A 6,982-nucleotide genomic window follows, 5' to 3' on the forward strand; every position below is an offset into this window, starting at 1 on the left:
AAGTACAACTGTAAAATAAACAACCAGATTACAAAATTAATTCTGTGTCCATATTGGATCCTGTCTAAAAAATTGGGGTTTATTCACAAGTGCTGGAATATTCTATAAAAAGCGATTGCTAATCTGGGAGAGGTGTGGGTTGATCAAATCAACTATATAACCTATTTTTTCATTGTGTTATATTGTATTCAAATGCAATCTTCTAGTAAAGAAAAACCATCCTGTACACAAAGGGATTAGTGTTTGAAACAATCTTTCTTTTCTGGATTTCTGAACTTATTTCAGTTGTAAACTTGTCTTCTTGCAGATAGGATAACATGCTCAGATGATAGAACAGGCAGCTAATTTGTTTCTGTGTGTATGAGAGTTGGGTTCAACCTGCCTGTCCTGCTGAATATTTAATTTTAGGACTAGAACTTCCTCTGCCATTTGCAGCAAATATTCAACTATAGCTCCATTCTTGGCATGTGGCCAAAAGCAATTTAAAATCAGTCCCGTTTGTTTCAGCAATGGAACCTATTAGATCGAACCTATTAGAATTAGGACTGTCAGTCTATATGATTGCAGGCTGGTAAAAATCAATATCTCCTGGTGTTAAACTTTGAATACCAACTACTGAAAAACAAAACATGTTAGCAGAACAGAAAGCTGTTAATTTATTATAAATCAAGAAAATATTAACAACCACACTGAATGTCAGTTTTATCCAAGTTTTCCCTTGAAATAATCTCTGCCCTAGACTTTATTGAGCTGGAGTGTTATGATAGCATCGTGAGTAGTTTCTGTCATGGTTCATAAGTTGTTTTTATATACAATTAAAAATGCCCAAGTAAAATGTCGCCTAGCTGTTGCAACCCACTTACTGATCAATAGGACTGCATAATAACGGGCGACCTCTCACTGCCAAGACTGTCATCACAACCAGGATTGAAACTGAGAGCTCCTGATCGGATGACTTTACCACCTTAACTTATTATTGTTGACATCTTGGCTGGTTCTTTTCCTCTGGTCTTCTATTTTCTTAACATGCATTTTTGCAGGGTCCTGATCCTATAGTATTCAGTTTCCCATTATTTAGAAGCCACATCTCTGCCGCTATAACTATAGTTTAATAAAGCTAGTCATACTGTGTCAGTGCACGATGGCTTGATGTATGTGGTTCCCCTGTTTTTGGGATACAGGTCTCTTGTGATGCTGTGAAGGTTATTGGTGATTCAGTGAGTTTTTTCAGCAGATTTTTGGTTTGCTTGAGGGCTTGTCTATCAACACTGGTTTCCGTTGTTGGCAAGTGTTATATAACGTTTTTTTATTGTGTGTATAAAAGCCTTCTGGTAACAAAATCTTGAAATCTTAATTGAAGCAATATATGCTAATATAATTATATATATTATATATTATATATATATATATCTATATTATATATATATATATATATTACACACACACACACACACACACACACACACACACACACACACACACATATATATATATATATATATATATATATATATATATATATATATATATATATATATATATATTAGCAGGTGAATTCATATTGTACCGTTGTGTTAACACACTATTCTGTGAAAAAGAGATTTTAAATTAAACACCCTTCAGATGGGTTTCTATTAATTATATTGAAAAACATGTATATTTATAAAATAAGAACTAAACAAGGTTAACCTAGTTATGCTATCTTATAACTTCAGATATATACATCCTAATTATGAGAACATTCTGTTAAATTAACAGAAGCTACCTAGTTCCCAGGCAAGTGCGAGAATGAAATGCAAGTTAAAGTAGCATCTGGGGGAGGTGATTAAGGTCATTGCTTGCTCTTGTGTTTGAATAATGAAGAAGGTCAAACAGAATAAGCAAGTCAATCAGGACATCAAAGTAAAAGGAAGCGACTTTGTTTAGTAATTAACAGTTTAATTAAAATATTGAATCGGCTTAATACAAGGTCACATGAACAAAAATAAAAACTTCAAGCCCTAGTTCTTTCTGTTTCAAAATGCTGTCTGCATCTTTCTAGTGCCAAATTTTTCAGCAATTTACTGTCTTTACAAGTTTAATAACTTTAATTCTGTCATCTAGGGAGGACCTTTTGCTTCTCCATGTTTTCTCTCTTCCTTTACAAGAGAGCGCTGTTGTTTTATTGATTACTTCTTGATTTGTTGTTTTGTTGATTACGCAATTTGTCAAGGCACCGACTAGAGTTGAGACATGCCTTGATTTAGTCTTTTCAAATAACAAAGACAGAAAAACTAAAATAGAGGTCAGAGAACCATTGGCAGAAAGGTAATCTATAAAGGTATGAAACAGAGACTAACAGAAGTAGATTGGAGTTAAATAGAGAAAACATCTACAGAAAAAGGATGTCTGTTTTTAAAAAATGTAGTACTAGAGGCGCAAAACAATTACATCCAAAAAGTAGACAAATCAAAATCTAAAACAAAATTGCCCAAATTGCTTAATAGATCAATTAAAAATATATATTCAGTCAAAAAAGGCCCTTTACAGAGCGTTTAAAAGGGACCAAAAACAAAGTACACAGAAAGAGTACTTGGAACTGCAAACGCAAGTCAAAAAGGAAGTTAGAAAGGCTAAGAGAGAGATAAACATGAACGCTGCTAAGGGGGCTAAAACCAATTCCAAAATGTTTTTCCAATATTACAAGAGCAAGATAACATTCAAAGAGGAGGTTAAATGTCTAGAGATACAAACGGCAAAATCATAGATGAAGAAAAAAAAAAGCAAATATATTGAATGATTACTTTTCCTAAGTTTTTACAAAGGAGGATACGGGCAACATGCTCCTGTGACAAAGTGGTGCGTACAGGTGAGTGCAGTGCAGAGCGGATTAATAACACAGACAATAATTCACAGGTGCAAAGGTGTTTATTAATAATTATAATGTCCAGAGCCTTATGGCAATCACCTGTAAATAATAATAATGATGCACAGCGGCGTGTATCATTTCATTTGTAAAATCCCACAGGTTTGACCTGCAATCAAAATGTCCAGTTTAACACACCAACACAAAACACACACACAGTTCTTAATAATAGTGAATAAGTGCTTGTGGTGAATTACAGTTCCCTGTGAAAATGCAGGGGTGAAAGCGATGTCCGGGTTTATGCTGGCTTTCGCTACAGCTCCGGATCGTGCTACTGGTATTCTATTAAAAACAGACAACAGTTAACAAACACTAAGAGACACAAGACAAAACTCACGGTTCACAATACAGCAGCACAGACTCCTAACACTAACCATTTACCAAGGAACAGATCACTTACACTACGCCCCCTGTTATACCTTCACTCATGACCCCTAGGTTAACGATAGCATCCACTCCTCCAATCCTCGGATGCCAAGCTGTCTTCCATCCGAGTCATTCAGCTTAGGTGCCATAGCTAAGTCCCCTTCCTAAATGATTGACTTCCACCTACCCTAATGAATAAATTGTCATGCCATTTGATTAAGGGTTCCTCTGTTCCTTTTACATAGTGCCCTCACAGGTAAGGAAGGAGATCTAACATCAAGAATCATTTGATCTTTGCCACAGCCCCATATGTCAACCTGTTCCTATCTAGTTTTAAATAACTTTAGCATAACCGAGGCTGAAGAGTTAAAGGGACTAGGAGCTCTTAAAATAAACAAATCCCCTGGGCCGGATGTATCCTCCCAATAGTTCTCAACAGTTTCTTGACACAGGAGTTGTACCGACAGACTGGAGAATTGCAACCGTAATAATGATCTGCAAAAAGGGAAACAAAACAGAACCAGATAACTACAGACAAATAAGCCTGACTTCTATTATATGTAAACTTATGGAAACTACAATAAGAACCAAAATGGAAAATTACCTACATGGTAACAGTATCCTGGGAGACAGTCAGCATGGTTTTAGGAAAGGGAGATCGTGTCTAACTAATCTGCTTGATTTTTTTGAGGATGCAATATCTACAATGGATAATTGCAACGCATATGACATGGTTTATTTTGATTTCCAGAAAGCTTTTGACCAAGTCCTGCATAAAAGATTAATTCTCAAACTGAATGCAGTAGGGATTCAAGGAAATTCATGTACATGGATTAGGGAGTGGTTAACATGTAGAAAATAGAAAGTACTAATTACAGGAGAAACCTCAAAATGGAGCGAGGTAACCAGTGGTGTACCACAGGGATTAATATTAGGTCCTCTGCTCTTCCTAATATACATTAATGACTTAGATTCTGGTATAGTAAGTAAACTTGTTAAATTTGCAGATGACACAAAAATAGGAGGAGTGGGAAATACTGTTGTAGTAGCAAAGGCCATTCAAAATTATTTGGGCAGACACATGGCAAATGACATTTAATAGAGAAAAGTTTAGGTTACTGCACGCAAGCAATAAAAATGTGCATTATAAATATGATATGGGAAATACTGAAATTAAAGAAGAAATCTATGAAAAAGACCTATGAGTTTATGTTGACTAAGAAATGTCTTAGTCTAAGAAATTATTTAAAAGGCATTTCATATGCAGACAGGCTAAAATAATGTAATCTATTCAGTCTTGAACAAAGAAGACTACGCGACGACTTGATTCAAGCATTCAAAATTCTAAAAGGTATTGACAATGTCGACCTAAGGGACTTTTTCGACCTGAAAAAAAAAGCAAGGACCAGGGGTCACAAATGGAGATTAGACAAAGGGGCATTCAGAACAGAAAATGGGAGGCACTTTTTTACACAGAGAATTGTGAGGATCTGGAACCAACTCTGTTGTTGTTGAAGCTGACACCCTGGGATCCTTCAAGAAGCTGCTTGATGAGATTTTGGGATCAATCAGCTACTAACAACCAAAGATGGGCTGTATGGCCACCTCTGGTTTGTAAACTTTCTTAACTTCTTATGTTCTTAAGACTGCTAAAATGGTTACAGTATTCCTTTGAATTTAGGACGTACCATTTAAAACCATGTTTTTCTTATAACAATAGCCCTGCGTAAAGGTGCTTAATACAGGTTTGAATCCATTGCTGGGTAAGATAATTGTGGTGGCTGGTCGCGTTAGACAGGTGGTCACTTAATACAGTTAAATAAAAGCACAAATATCACTGGGAGGAATTTAAAGTGGTCATTTAGATCAGGTGGTCACTAAATAAAGGTGGTCATATGAGCAGGTTTGACTAATATAATCCAGCATTGCAGAAAGAAGTTTGTACTTTCTTTACCAATGATAGAAGCTATGAGTCATTGGAGCTGACAGGTTGTGCATGGTGACATACATAGCTAAGAAGAGAAACATGGATTGTATAATTAAATCTTCTAATTAGCAACAGGACCCAACACAAGAACTGTCACTGATTATATACTACGGTAACTTTCAGTATATCACATACACATTGAGAAAGGAGATGTGTGCTCCAGCCAAGTTTAACAATTTGGCACTAGCGGGATTCAATTCATACTTTCAAACATCATGACACCCTATACTCCAAGTAGAAGTTATTTTTACTAGTTAAGCCACTGAGGACCCCTAGAATAGATCATTTCTTTACAACTTCCATTTTCATTCTTGGCAATTATTTCAAATCTACTTACTCCACCCTTTGGCTGCTCATTCTTGCCATTTGAAGACACTGGCCAGGTTTCCATGCAGCTTAGAAAGGCCTCAGTCTCTCTCCACAGTCAGTATTTATATGATGTAGCAGCGCATACCACACACATTCCACATGCTATAGGAAGTGTGCATTAAAACATTGTATGACTTTAAGGGGTGGGTAAATAGCTTTCTCCTGCTAATAAGCCGTACAAACCAAAAACATGTCCGGAAGTCGTACATTATGCTTATGAGACTTCAGCAGTGAAATCCCGTTTGTGAAGTAACCACTCGCAACTTTCTACTGTAACTGAAGTCTGTGCCAAGCAATCCTAGGCTTTGTTGGCAAGCTTATTTGACCAAATAGGAAGAAAACAAAAAAACAAAAAAATATGTGACAAAGTACTGTTTATATAATATTATAACCACATTCTACTGGCGAGAGCATTGCACTGTTTATTATTTAAATAGACACTCCTGTATTTTAATATTAATTCGGTTGTTTGCATTTGGAACAAGAATTTCTCTGGCTAAAAAGTAAAATAGATTTTTCCATGGAAATTGCCCCAATGAAGACAATGAATAAAATGTAAGTAGTGGCATTCCCATATTTCAGGGCAAGAACTACCTCTTCTCATCAATTATTTTATTTAAAGATTCCATTCAATGTACAGAGGATATTTAGTATTTTCAGCAACAGAGCTTTGCCCTATGTCTGTTCTATCTATCTTTGTCATGGGTTGATACATACCACTCACTTCTAACTATGGTCTAGAATAAGAATAAAACTGTCATACACTTATTTGTTGCATTTATAGAACAGAACCTTGGCACGAACCAATTGTGCAAATAATACATTTTAATTGGTACTGGGAATGTACTGACTTCCTGTATAACTCAGCCTTTTACCATGAACTACTATCATCATTAATTTTTAAAACAATTTATTTAAACAATAGTATGTAAAATTACTTTACATGTAAATAACACAAGTTTGAATACAAATAGAATTAAAAAAAAAAAAAAAAACAATACAATGAACCTAAAAATTTATATGAATCAAAGTTTTATTTACTTGCATCCATGACAGTCAAATGGGTGGAAAATCCTTCCATTGTGCAGAAATATGTACAGTAACTATAGGGCTTCAGTTTAACTACGACTTATATCTTCTTAAATTCTTATGCAGTTACAACCTATTTCTTATGTCTGTATTTCTGAATGTATGTATGATTTTAAAGCATATCTGTACGGTCTATAATATAGATACATTATTCAGATGTGCCTACAACCAGCTATACTGTATTTGCTATAGCCACAAACAAACTGTGACATCTGTCCCTCTGTCTTTTTTTTTTTTTTTTACTGTTTTCTTTCAAACTCGAATTT

Source organism: Polyodon spathula, chromosome 5, assembly GCF_017654505.1.
Source record: "Polyodon spathula isolate WHYD16114869_AA chromosome 5, ASM1765450v1, whole genome shotgun sequence".
NCBI lineage: Eukaryota > Metazoa > Chordata > Actinopteri > Acipenseriformes > Polyodontidae > Polyodon > Polyodon spathula.